The 14634-nt window shown below is 34.6% G+C and overlaps 1 long non-coding RNA gene across 1 annotated transcript; it reads right to left on the minus strand.

Moving 5' to 3' along the window:
• Nucleotides 1-3009: 3009 nt before the first annotated feature.
• LOC134761381 (uncharacterized) lies at nucleotides 3010-7286 on the minus strand. Its single transcript, XR_010139930.1, has 2 exons — nucleotides 6847-7286; nucleotides 3010-5109 (listed from the first exon to the last, which is right to left on the minus strand). It is a non-coding gene; the product is annotated as an uncharacterized LOC134761381 (long non-coding RNA).
• Nucleotides 7287-14634: the final 7348 nt, after the last annotated feature.

The raw sequence follows: 14634 nt of genomic DNA on the forward strand, positions 1-14634 counted from the left end.
ATGACATTTTGTGATAAAGAAAGCAAGAAGCAATATAAGAACAATAATTTATTTACATGTGCATCATAATTGGTAAAGCACTTTATGTATACATTATTTATTTATTACCAAAATTATGTGAGATAGTAAGAAAATTTTTTATCTTCTCCATTTCACCGATTAGGAACCTCATGCTTAGCAAGGTTGTGATCCTAAGATTTAAAATCTGTTAATTAGTAGATCCAGCCATAAGCATTTTTTCCTACTGTTCTCTCCACTTCTTCACTATTCTCCAAATCCCATCGACAATTCAAATCAGCTAAAGTGCTCTGTGTATATAACAGTGCATAAACTCTCTCCCAGACTAATTAAATAAGAAACTCTTGGGGTGAGACCTAGTGATGATTTATTTAAAGCTCCACAGGTGATTCATACACTAAGGACAGGGTTAAGAACTGGCCCTTTATACCAACTATTCTGACACCCAATTTAGTGCTCTTTCTACCCTCCCACAATGCTTTTGATTAACAACACCTAAGAATAAAATAAGCCTACCAGGTCCATAAATGCAGCCTTTGACATAAGATAGCACAATGGCAAACATTATCAGTTTTAAAGGCAAGCAGTCTGGATTTCAGTATCTGTTTGAGGACTTACTAACTGTGTGAACTTAGGTTAGTATTCAACTGTTGTTATTAAATGAGTTAATGCATGTTTAGATCAGTGCTTGGCAAGCAAATAAATATTAACAGAACAACACAATCACGCTGTTATGGACTAAATGTTCTTGTTCATCTAAAATTCATATGTTGAAGCCATTACCCTCAATAAAATGTTACAGTATTTGGAGGTGGAGCCTTTGGTAGGTAATTCGTTTTGGATGAACTCATGATAGTGAGGCTTCTGTGATGGTGTCAGTGTCCTTATAAGAAGATGAAAGACCAGATCTCTGTCTTTTCTCCATGTGATGATACACTGTGAAGGCAGTCATCTTTAAAATAGGAAAGGGGCCCTCACTAGAATCTCATCATTTTGGCACCTGATCCCAGTCTTCCAGGCTCCAGAACTGTAAGAAAGACATTTCTGTTGGGTTAACCATTCAGGCTATGGTATTTTCTTATGGCAACCTGAGCTGATTAATATGCATACTTATCATTCAATAAATACAGCTTTGAACATACTTGAAAATAATTTAAAGTCCTAGTTATAAACCAGAAGAATATCTGGACAGTCTAAAATTCTTAAGTTTATAACAGATCACAACAGGAGATAAGGAGGATTTTAAAATGTCCCTAAAAAGAAAGTAAATCCTTCCAATTTTACACTTAAAGAATCTATTTCTTTTCTGCCGTCACATTTATCTGTAAATTACAAGCCTGTGCTCATGTACCTACTGCTCTCTGAAGGCTGCTTTGCTCTTCATGTTTATCTCAGATTCTGTGTAATTATGGAACTGTGAAAGGTGAGAATCATATGTTTAGAGATATTTATTTCAAACATTATTTTTTAAAGATAACTTTTGAATGATCAATACATCATTCACAGGAAATAATCAAAGGATTATTCATAAGAAAGTAAAACTGCGTTTTTACTTATTTATTTATCAACGTTTATTTTAAGTTCCAGGGTACATGTGTAGGATGCACATGTTTGTTACATAGGTAAACATGTGCCACGGTGGTTTGCTGCATAGATCAACCCGTTACCCAGGTATTAAGCCCAACACCCATTAGCTGTTCTTCCTGATACTCTCCCTCCTCCTCCTCCCCGACAGGCCCCAGCGTGTGTTGTTCCCCAAAATGTGTCCAGACTACGTACACGGAAAAGACATTTACTAATATTTTAAGCAAATGAAGGTTATTTCAATGTTATACAATATAGTGGTTAATTTACAATTAAAATTCAACATCTTTGCTCTAAAACCTATGGACATTTTCTACTAATTAGAATTTCCTCTCTAGCCTCTCTGTCTCTTCTCAGAAACTCCTTTCCCTCACTCTATTCTCCAACTTCAAAGTTATTTGTAAGAACATCACTTTTCATTTTACAACTTTATTTTTAACCTAAGCTTTAAACTTTATTTTTTATTTTTTCACACAGAAAAATCTAGCCTCTATACTCCTTCTAACATCCACATATATGCTCAAGGCTCACTTTTTCACCTCTCAAGTTTCACTAAAAAAATCTACTAAACACGTAGCCACCTATTTTTTAGAATCAAAGAAAAATAATAAGACAGGTGAAATTATAGTTTTATTTTGACTTATAAGTATGTATCCCAATCAGGGACCGTGATCTTCTATTTGTTGTTTTTATTTGTTTGATTGGATATGGCCTTATCTATGCAGAGATAATAAACTTGAAGTTCAATGTTTATAGGGTAGTCAGTAAATGCTTCTCTGGGAAAATTATTTATAAAATGTCTGGTGCATGATCAATACAGAACAAATGCTAATAATAAAATTATTTATTGTGTATGCTTGTTGAAGCTGCTAATCTGAGATCAGATTGGGCATTTTATTTCTGTTCAGCCATGTGTCCATGCTATGTAAGTTTCCTAAGTTTCCCTGACTAGCTTTGTAGAGTCCCCGCAAGCTTAGTCAGGAAGCAGCGATACTGCATGTTTAGCTTTTGGCCAGTCATGGTCACAGCTGGAAAGATGAGAACTCTAAAGGCTGCTGCTTTCCAACTTTGTTGAGTTGCTTGTAAAATAAGTTATGTGTTCTTGGAAGTTCATGTAGCCAGTAACTATCCCCCACCCAGTAAGGTGCTATAGTATTTGCCAGCATCTCCCTTTCTAAATTCAGAGTCATCTGTACTTTCTTTGGAGAAATTACTGACAGGTATCTTTGTCTTCATTCCATCATGTCTCATCTTCAGAAAACACTGAAAATTTTCCTAATATTTAACTATGTAAATGGTACCCCTTCAATTTAACAAGATGAATGCCTCTGATACTTTTATGTATTTTTGGTTATTTTAGTAGGAATCTGAAAGATGAACAAATTAGAAGTCTGCATTCTGTAGAAATTTTGTATTTTATAGAAAGTTTGCAAAGGTTTATTAAACACAAATTTTTCTTATAGTCAATGGATTGACAAATGTATACAAAAAATATTGAAAATTGGAAGACTGCAAGGAAGTCACAGGCCATTAAAGAGATACTTTAAATAACCAAGAATAGTCATACATAGCACTAGCTAAATTAAATGGGTTTAATATCCTAGTTTCTGATGAATATCTTAAATTTAACACAAGGCATTCTTTTGGGGGTCATAAGGCATGGTTCTTAGTACTTTAAAGAAGTATAGTGATTTGACATAGATTTATATTTATTTATAATCTAGTACATAAAATAAAACAAAGATTTAAATAATTATGAGGCAAAAGTTATATGATGTTTTAAATTCTGTGGCTGTCAAAGAAAATACTTTATGCCTAGTTTGAGTGATTAGGTAAAGCTCCTAGAGACGGTAATATTTATGACAACACTAAATTAGAGGTAAGACGTAAGCAGGAGGACATAAGTAAAATTTCGATGAGGAAAACTGCAAAAGCAAAGACAGAGTCAAGTATGGGCCAAGAATGATTGAACAAAAAGTCTGTGAAACATGCTAAAATTTAGATCATACAAAAAATATGTGAAGAGCTCATAGAAAGATATGTTGGATGACACAAATGGAACTGGAAAAGGTGTTAGCTGTCTCTTTGACAACCTGTGATAAGTTCAATATTAGCAACAAATAACACATACTGAATTGCTGCTATAAAATTTGATTCAGAAGTGGGGTTCCAAAAGATTGGCTGGATTCAGTGTAAAAACCTGCAGACAAAACAGGGTATGCACAGAGAGAAAAGAGAATAAAAATAAAACCATGAATCCCCTCAGTTAAAAGGAAAATTTGAAAATATTTGGAGCAATATAATATTAAGAAAAGAATAAGTATAGAATCAAGCAGTTGGAACAGGACCTCATTACAAATGAAACTATTTGTGTGGAATATTTTGAAAAATACTTCAAAGTAAGTATAATTGCAGGATTTAGAAAGTAAAATAAGTGCAAAACCTCTATTTTGAAAGAATTCAATACATATAGAACAAGAATTCTCCTGATTGAAGTAAAATATGTGATTTCTTAAAAAGAGGAACTCATTTAAAAACATATAATTTAAAAATAAATAAATGGGATTAATTTTATATTAGATGTGGTAAATGGGAGACTAAAGGAATTAAAGCTTTCAGAATTTTAGAAAAGCAGAAGTCTTCAAATTTAAAACTGTAATTGGTGAACAGGAGAAATGAAAATCAATCCTTGCCTATAGAAATTCTAAGGAGACTCCAGTAAACCAAAAATATATAAAATATAGAATGCCTACAAATAAATGATAACTTCACCTACTTTCCAAAGCAACTGGACGAGAAGATCATTACAGTGATAATTTTAAAGTGCAGAAAAATATCTAATGATTAGCACAGAATTTTATTCCTAGCTAATTTACATTTCATAAAGAGAAGCAAAATAAAGATACTTGAAGATATACAAAAACCAAAAGCTTAGTATATATAACCTGTCAATAAAAGAAATAAAAACAAACGTACTTCAGCTAGCAGAAAAAGTAAACTCTGAGGAAAAGCACATGAAACAATTTAAAAAGTAAATATTAAAATTAATAAATATGTAGGTAAATTGAATACATTTTTAAATTGTTTTATTACATTTAAAGTTTTGGGATGCATGTGCAGAACATGTAGGTTTGTTACACAGGCATACACGTGCCATGGTGGTTTGCTGCTCCCATCAACCTGTCATCTATACTAGGTATTTCTTCTAATGCTCTCCCTCCCCAAGCCCGCCACCCCCCGATAGGCCCCGGTGTATGATGTTCCCCTCCCTGCATCCATGTGTTCTCATTGTTGAACTTCCACTTATGAATGAGAACATGTGGTGTTTAGTTTTCTGTTCTTGTGTTAGTTTGCTGAGAATGATGGTTTCCAACTTCATTAATGTCCCTGCAAAGGACATAAACTCATCCTTTTTTATGGCTGCAAAGTATTCCATGGTGTATATGTGCCACATTATCTTTATTCAGTCTATCATTGATGGACGTTTCCGTTGGTTCCAAGTCTTTGCTAAGAAACAGAAAAACAATGAAACTAAACTAAACATATACTTTTAATTATAGCATTTCTGTTCACATAAATGAAATAATAATGCTGACAGTGTATATAGGAGGAAATATAGGTTTTGGTGAGGAAAAAGATGTTTAGATGATTAAGAAACTTTTAAAATTTGACAAATGAAAGATATAGCACGTGGTTCAGTACTAACAATAAGAATTGTAAAATAGCAATCCCAATACATTTGAGCATCATTATAACAATCTACAATGTTCAACAACAAAAAAAGCAATAATAGTATTAATAATGCTAATATTTAAAGATCTACTCAATTTGCAGAATCAACTCTTATGTCAAAACACATTCATTTTTCAATCCTTTTAAAATTTTTTCAATAGATTTTAGTTTTAGTATGTTTCTGTGTTTATTATGTCTATTCAAACATCTCTCATAGTGACAAAGTACAATCTTTGTCAAAAGAAGCTTATTACCAAAAGAAATATGATAAGGAAATATGACTTTTCTATATGTCAAGGAAATGTGATGGTAAAAACAAACACAACTTGTTATTTTAAGCATTTCATTTCAAATAGAAGTCTTTCTGCTGGAGAAATTATTTGTTTTACTCTTAGGCAGTTATGCACCCTGTGGAGAATGAATGCATAGAGAATGTAACCTTTCTCGGGTCTTCATTTTAATCACACTCTTGCCTAATCTCTATTTTATTCCTCGGAGACAGTAGTCATCCTTAAAGAATGCCTTCTTGTAATAAAAAACGCACTGCATTGGGTTTACTGTGTTGACTTTTGCAGATATTTTTGTTGGGAATATTGTATTCAAGAATAATGTAAACAGAGTACTTTATAATCGTGTTTATATTATGAACGCTGCCAATGAAGGGAGATCACGCAATTGCCATCTGCAGGTTTTGCAGACATCTCACACATCTGCTATTGCTTCATGAAAGCCATGACACGTACACATAACTTCCAAAGCTTTTGATTATTCACACAAGATATGATCGATTAGCTGCTAAGAAAGTGAGTTTAAAAAACTTTTCCTGAGGGAAGCAGAGCAAGAAAAGAGCATTTTCTCAACTATCAATATACCTAGGGGCCACAATATTTAAGGAAATGCAGGCTAGAGTACAAGAAAAGAACTACTGTTACTCCTGACATTGATTTTTTTTCAAGTAGATACAAATATTTGACCTCCACCCTCATTGCCAATATTTCTATTTCTGTTCAGGTTAAATTTTTATCTTTCCCAAGATAAATCAGTTGGTGGGAGCATCTGACAAAGCATTTGCATCATCCTACTTAATCTCTGTAAAGAAGGCATCACAGTGCTTAAGTCAAATGCTTAGCCCGTTTACAGAGAGGATTCAGAAGAAAAGTAGTTTATGATTCTGTGTGTGTGTGTATGTGAGAGAGAGAGAGAGAGAGGGAGAGAGAGAAAGAGAAAGACAGACAGAGAGAGAATTGGAAGAAAAGATGGGAGAGGTAAGAGAGAGAATATGCATGTGAATTTAATAGCACAAGCAACACGCTGTAACATTCATTAGAAGATTATACCAGAGTTCACTCTGGGTTCTGTTTGAAAAATTTCTCTAAAAGCAGATATTTGTCTCCTAAGTCTGTGAACTCAAGCTCCCAATCACTAAACTCTGAGACTTTTGTTACAGGAACATTTCTCTGGGACTCAGGAAATCTCACAGAGCTCCTTAATCACAATGTGTTTTTTACTTACGTGTTTGTTTCCTGTTGCAGTTGTAACAAATTACCGCAAACATAGTTCTTAAAACAGCATAAATTTATTCTGTTTCTGTTCTGGAGGCCAGAAGTGCGAAATCTGTTTCACTGTGTCAAAGCCGAGGTGTCAGCAGGGCTGGTTTCTTCAGGAGAATCTGGGGCAGACTCCATCTCCTTGGCTTTCCAGCTGGTAGTGGCTGCCTGTATCCGTTGGCTAAGGACACTTTCTCTATCTTCAAAGCACAAAACTCCAATCTCTGCTTCCGTCAACATATTGCCTCTTCCTCTCCAGCCCCTCTCTGATCGCCTGCTTCTTTACTTTAAGCACTCCTGTGATTGCATCGTATGATTGCATCATACCCACCTGGTAACCCAAAATTATCACCCAAACTCAAGATCATCAACTTAACCTCATCTGCAAAATTGCTTTTGCCATATAAGGTAACATATTAAGATGTGGATATTTGGGGGAGCCATGATTAGCTATACCTTAGTATAGCTAAAATCACTGGTTTAGAAAGTAGGTTTTTTATTTTCATAAGTAGCAGATTCAATATAAACCAAGTGTTTATTCTGCACTTAGGATGCAATAAAAAAGGCACGGACACCTGGACATGTATGTTTTGTACTTATGTAGTAGTGTGTAACTTACATAAATATATGCATTAGAAGGAAAGGAATACAAATCAACTAGCTCAGCTCAGCATTAGAAATCTTGAGAAAGAAGAGCAAATTAAGCCTAAAAGAAGAAGAAATATTAAAAATTAGAATGAAACTCAACAAAACTGAGAAAAAATAGAGAAAGTAAATACAAGCAAAAGCTACTTTTTAAAACATCGATAAAATTTATAAACCTGTAGCCAGGCCAATCAAGACAAAAGTTGAAGAGACACAAATTACAAATACCAAAAATATAAAAAGACGTCCCCATTCTTACTTGTACTTTGAAAGGCTAACAAGGGAATAGTATAGGTAACACTATGCACACAAACTTGAAAATACAGATGTGATGGACAAATATTTTGAATGACACACCTACCAAAATTCACATAAGGAGAAATAGATACTATCGGTAGCCCTTTATCTACAGAAAATTATCAATAATCGAATATCTTCCAAAAAGAGAGCACGAATCTCAGATTTCACTGATGAATTCTTTAAAACATTTAACAAGAAAACATATTCATTTTTTGTAATCTTCTCAAAAAATAAAAGCAAAGGGATCAATCCTTATTCATTGTATGGGCCAACATTACCCAGATAAAGTTAATAGAAGAAAGAAAACTACCAAATGGTATCTCACAGAAAATACAGGCAAAAATTCTCAACACATCCAACAACGTGTGAAATGAATTATATAACAAGACCAAGTGGGATTTATTCCAGATATTCAAGGCTGTTTTAGTATTTACACTATATCAGTGTAATCTACCAGGTCAACACATTTAAGAAGAAAAATCATATTATTATATCTATTGAAGAAAACATGTGGCAAAATACAACATCCACTAATGATCTCATGACAAAATTTCACAAATATTCCAACTGAGAAAAAAATTTCTAGCAGTACTCCTTAAAACTATCTAGGTCATCAAAACCAGGAAACATTTGAAAAACTGTCACAGGCGAGAAGACAAAGGAGACATGATGACTAAATGGAATGTGGAATCCTGGATGGGATTCTGGGACAGAAAAAGAACATTAGGTAAAATTAAGGAAATCTGAATAAAGTAGGCATTATAGTTCATCTTTATATATCAGTATTAGTTCATTAATTGTGACAAGTATGCTATACTAATATGAAGTACTAAGAGTAGGAAAAACTGAATGTGAGGATATGCAAATTCTGTGTACTACACATCACAACTTTTCTGTAAATCATAAGCTAAAGTTATATTAAAACTTTAAAAAGTTTATTTAAAAACAACCATCAAAAATTTGAATGTGTTCATATAATTCTCTCAATTTTTTTTTCAAAAGAATACAATTTCTGCCACAAATATAACTGATGTTATTTTGGGGGATGTGGAGGATACTCATTAATTTAGATTATAAAGGGGAGAGTTTAAAAAAATATATTAAATAGTAGTATTACAACTTACAACTTTATTACAATTAAAGTTGTAATACTTTAAGTATTACAACTTAAAGTATAATTTTGGTCAGTTGCTATGATTGTTGAAAAATCAGCTTACAATTTAGTCTTTAAAATATTTGTCCTTACGAAAAAGAACTGGAAGATTTGTCCTCTGCTATAACATTTTTTAACCTGAAAATTTCCTTGCTTTTTACATTAATATTTTAAATTATTTTTAACCCTAAACAGATTCAATTAGTGTATTACTATTAAAGTAAGATGCCTTATTTCAAATAATTCTTTTTAGCTTAGTAAAAGTGTGTGAGTGTGTATTTTGGCAGAACATATATTTTTGCCAGCAAATTCTATGAATTACTCATAGTTTTGAAATGTAGCAACTCATAGAATAAGGAAGAAGTCATATAAAAATACTACTTCTTCTCTGAGGGTAGAGCCAAGTAGCTATCTTCCACATGCTCCATGAAAAAGTAAATAGTTTAGCTATGGAGAAATTATTACTTCATTTCATTTATTCTCCTCTCTTCAATCCAAAAGGCACTAAATAAATTCTTTCTCACATACTCAACGGCGGTGCGTGTGTGTGTGTGTGCACACATGCATATGTGTATTTATTTAAGACATTGGAGTGACTTTTACTTTGTTTCCATTTGATACCATATAAATAAGATATATTTAAAAATACTAAGCAGTACTATTTTATTGAGAAGAACACATAAGCTGCTTACTTGAACATTGTAGATATTGAAGACAGGAAACTAGCATTGTGGTTTTTCTCATTTCCCAACGTAACTTTTCAAGAAGTTAGGAAATGAGGATTGATATCTTTAAAATCAAAGCTGAATCATCTCATGACTTAATCATCTCAGTATAATCCAGCAACAATTGTTGTCCCTGCCTATTTTAAAATATTCTCAGTGATTATAAAATGCATTACCTTCCAAAGAAGCAAATGTATCTTTAGACATTTCTGCAAGTTAGAAAATTTCTTGTAAATCCTGAACAGTGTTATCTTTCTCTTAGTCTCTCATTCCTTTGTCTATGCTTCTGGGCTGCATTTTAAAAAAGAAAAAGAAGAAAATTCTAACCTTTTGTGTCTTGGTGTTCACTGCAATTCATCATCTTGATAACTGTCCTCAGAATGCTTTCCGAAGTGTCCATATCTCTAAGGAGGTTAAGGACAGAAAATAGATGTATGAAATATGCTATAAATTCTGAAAATTATGAGAGTGTTTTTCAAAGAGGAGATTTTGAAGATGACTAATACTATTCTTGGTTTAAGTTCATTGTAGTAATGTCACTCTTCAAGAAATAATACTGAGGTAACAAATTATCTACAGTTTTAAAGTCCTATGGGCACATTTAACAATGCCCATTTAGTTATTTAAAAATAACTAAAATATAGGCTATTTCTTGTACATAAGTGTAAGTTTATTGTCAAATAAATAGCCTATATTTTAGTTATCTTTATAAAATATTGGAAGATAAAACAAATATGACATATTTTTAAATGATAAATGTATACCATATTTGTTAAATAATACGTTTGCTAAATTTTAGCTAACATATCATAATCAGTATATTTATTTTTCAGAAAACATATGAAAATACTAACTTTGAAACACTTTAGCTTTTTTTTTTCCTTTCTAAAATGTGTCTTAGCAGGGCGTGGTGGTGCGCCCCAGTAATCCCAGCTACTCCGGAGGCTGAGGCAGGATAATTGCCTGAACCCGGGAGACAGAGGTTGCAGTGTGCTGAGATTACACCACTACACTCCAGCCTGGGTGAAAGAGCAAGACTCCATCTCAGGAAAAAAAAAAAAAAAAAGAAAAAAAGAAAGGGTCTTGGTTATTTGGCCTTTTTCTCTTCCATATATGTATTTATATACATATGTCATATATAGATTGTATATATTTTTAGAGTTTTGCAAATTTAACAACTTCATTAGTTTCTCCATGTTTTACTTTTCTTAATCTTATTTATCTGCAATTTAGGGTAATAACATCCACAGTAATTTATCACATAGCAGTTATTTTTCTTAAACTTGAAAACTTTATTAGAGGCAAACTGCATACTTGAAACAGAAATTGAAAGTTGAACAAAGAAAGAAAGAAAAAAATTTTGGTGTGACCTGTTCTACAAAACATTATGGATTAATTTTTACTTTCACATCATAAACTTTATATCTGGGCAGAGGAATTCATTGTGTTGCAGGTTAAGCAACATTAAATTTTAAAACACCACAATGATTTCATCCTATGAGCATTTGCAAAACTTTTATATTTTAGCCCAGTTGCATATTTAATGGCTTATACTCTACTAGGCAGCAGCAGCACTATGAAACTTCTGAATAATTGAAGTCTATGAGAATGACATATAGGAATGTTATTAGGATTTTTCATTTTTTATTACAGTCAATTAGACACTGATATGCTAATAACTTTTGAGATTGTGCATTTATCTGCTTAAAAGAGCAGGCAGGGAAAAAAGTATCTGTGTTCTAAGCCATAGACTATAGAAATATTCACAACCAAAATTTCAAAGATCCTGTTTACTCAGCAGATTAAGGGAACTCTGGTGACAAGAGTGGCAAATGTTTTAGCTGTTATTCACTAAGCCTCTTAAATAACATTAATGAATGCAACATCTAAATTACTAGTCCTAGTAAATCTGTACTTTTCTAGAAATTTATGCTTTCTCAGGTAAAACATAAGCATATCATTTCAAGGCAAAATTTGTGGCTCTCAGGGTTTTATTCTGTCTGCAATTGTAGTTCGCAAAAACTATGTATCAGTATTGGGTAATTGCTAATGAATTAGCTAACTATTTACATCTTTAAAGTTTATAGAAATAATTGGCATTTATACATCAGTGCTTATCCATCAGGTCATATTATGATCTGGCTATCTTGAAATAGAGTCCTTTCTGGCCATCTTGAAATCGGTTCCTAGTAATTTAAAAGTCTGAGACTCACATTGTGTTTTCTTGATTTCTTTCCTTTGTTCTTGACTCAACCCTCACTGGATTAGGCTGGCCTATCCACTTATTATATCACCTCTCTGTCAGCCACAAAGAAAGTCACACATTTTAGCTGATTTTTAAAGCCATTCCTCAGAGCTTCTCCTACTCTCCCATTTGGTCAACGACAGGGATGGGAGGCAGGGAAATTCTGGGCTGAAGAGGGCAGGTCCCTGGAGAGGGCCCCAACCCTCAAGCTGAAAAGCCTGAAACAGCAGCCCAAAGTGAGAACTTAACATCCCAGTTTTCTCACTCAAATGTTGCCTTTTCCAGAACCACCCATAGCCCACTCCATGCCCTCATCTTGTGCCTGTGAAAACTGCAGGCTCAGCCAGCAAAGGGAGGAGAAGCAGCTGGACATCAGAGAGAAGTGCTTTACTTCAGAGGGACAGCTCGATGGTGTAAATTTGAAGAAGAATCCCCGGAGACAGCTGGACTTTGAGGGAAGATTACCTTCCTTCTCTGTCTGCTTTTCAGCTCCTCTTCCCTCTGAGAGCCACGTCCATCAGCAATAAAATCCCCCACATTTACCATCCTCCAATTCGTTTGTGCTACTTCATTTCTCCTGGATGCTTGACAACAGCTCAGGTGCAGTGAGTGTGGATGCAAAAGGCTGCCACACTGACCCTTTGCCCTCGCTGACAGAAGGTAGCCGCCTTCTGCTAAAAGACATAAGGTCCACTGAGCTGTTAACACTTAAGCCATCCACAGAGGGCAGAGCTAAAAGAGTACTGTGACAGTTCCTCTGGGGCTTCGGGGGTCGTGGGGACCCCCGCCCCGCCGATGCTGCTGTGGGGCCGGTACAGAATTCACTCCTGCAGGTGCCCAAAAGTTCTTCCCCAGCTCCTCCTGTACCTGCTCACCTGTCCTCCCCCTCCCACGAGGGGTGGAGCGCAGCGGGTTCAAGTGAGTGGAATTTGCCCCTGCTGGCGCCAACACAGCTGGCTTTTTCCAGCACCCATGTACTCCAGTTCCCGCCCACAAAGGGGTCAGGGAACTATCTGGCTTCCTCACCACAGGCTTTGCTTCACGCTTAACTCTGAACTCGGCTTCACACGTCTACTCCAATGTCTTTGCTTGTTTTCCAAATGGGCCGGCTCTGAAAGTTAATTATTCACAATGACGTATCTGAATCCATCTGTCCTCAACTCTACTGGTATTATAGATTTTTTGAAACAATAGTAATTAACATTTATTATGTACTTTTTACTGTACTAAGTGCTATAACTTCATTAGTGAACAAGCTTAACACCAAGAAGTCTATGATTTCCTTGAGAAGATCAAACAAATAAAAGTAATTATGATTCAGTGTGTTAAATAGCCATGGAATTCGATCAAATCCAGTCATAATGAAGTAAGGAAAGGTTTGTCTAAGCAACTTGTTACATAAGTAAAGAAGAATGAGAAACAGGCACAGTGGCTCATACCTATAATCCCAACACCTTTGGAGGCTGAGGCCAAAGATCACTTGAGGCCAAGAGTTTGAGATCACCTTGGGCAACATAGTGAGACTTGTCTCTTTAAAAAGTACAAAAATAAAAAATTAGCTGAGTGTCGTGGTGCATGCCTGTTGTCCCAGCTACTTGGGAGACTGAAGTAGGAGGGTCACCTAAGCCATAGACTTCAAGGGCACAGTGAGTTATGATGACACCACCGCACTCCAGACTGGGTGACAGAGCAAGACCCAGTCTCTAAAAATAATTATTTTTAAGTAATAAAAAAAAGAGAGACTTGTAGTTATCCAAGGAAAAAGGATGGGTGTATTAGTTTGTTAGGGCTGCTGTAACAAAATATTACCAACTGGGTAGCTTATAGAATAAAAATTTATTTTCTCATAATTCTGAGGTTAAAAAGCCAAGATCAAGGTGTTGGCAAGTTTTGTGTCTTTTGAGGCGCCTCTCCTTGGCTTGTAGATGGCCACCTTCTTGCTATGTGCTAATAAGATCGTTTCTTTGTGAGTGTATCCCTGGCATCTCTTTCTCTTACAGGAACATCAGTCATATTAGATTAAAAAGTATCTCTCTACTGGCATTATTTTAACTTAGTCTCCTTCTTAAAGACCTTATCCCAAAATGTGGTCGCATTCTGAAGTACTAAGGATCAAGACCTTCACATATGAAGTTCGTAGGGTACACAATTCAATTCATAACAATGAGCTTGGGGTAGAAAGTTTAATTCAATCAGAAAATGCAGTGCATAAAAAGGCCCCGAGGAAAGAGAATGTAGATGATTGCATAAAATTTATTATGGCTAGAGAGCGAGGAAATGCAAGTGATGGTTTAAGGCAAGCTGGACCAGATTATAAAGTTTTTAAAGGCAAGTGGTTACTAAAATCCATATTCTTCTCTTTTTCTGGCACACAGTCAGACTTTCTCTCTCAGGCTCTTTGTTAGATGTTGTTGTGGAACTGACTTCCTGCCAATAGAATATGAGTAAAATGCCTAAGTATTATTTCTAAGCTTTTAAAAAATGTTGGTACTTCATTTATCTCCTTCCTTTCTTCCTTCCTTCCTTCCTTCCTTCTTTTCTTTTCTTTCTTTCCTTCCTCCCTTCTTTCATTTCCTTTATTTCCGATGGCTAGAATCAGGTTATGAAGGCAAAGCAGTACATGCAAGAACCAAAAGAGTGAAGGAATGTGGGTCCTTGAATTAGTATATAGAAGGGAACTGTCTA

The sequence above is a fragment of the Pongo abelii genome, chromosome 4 (assembly GCF_028885655.2).
Source record: "Pongo abelii isolate AG06213 chromosome 4, NHGRI_mPonAbe1-v2.0_pri, whole genome shotgun sequence".
Taxonomy (NCBI): domain Eukaryota; kingdom Metazoa; phylum Chordata; class Mammalia; order Primates; family Hominidae; genus Pongo; species Pongo abelii.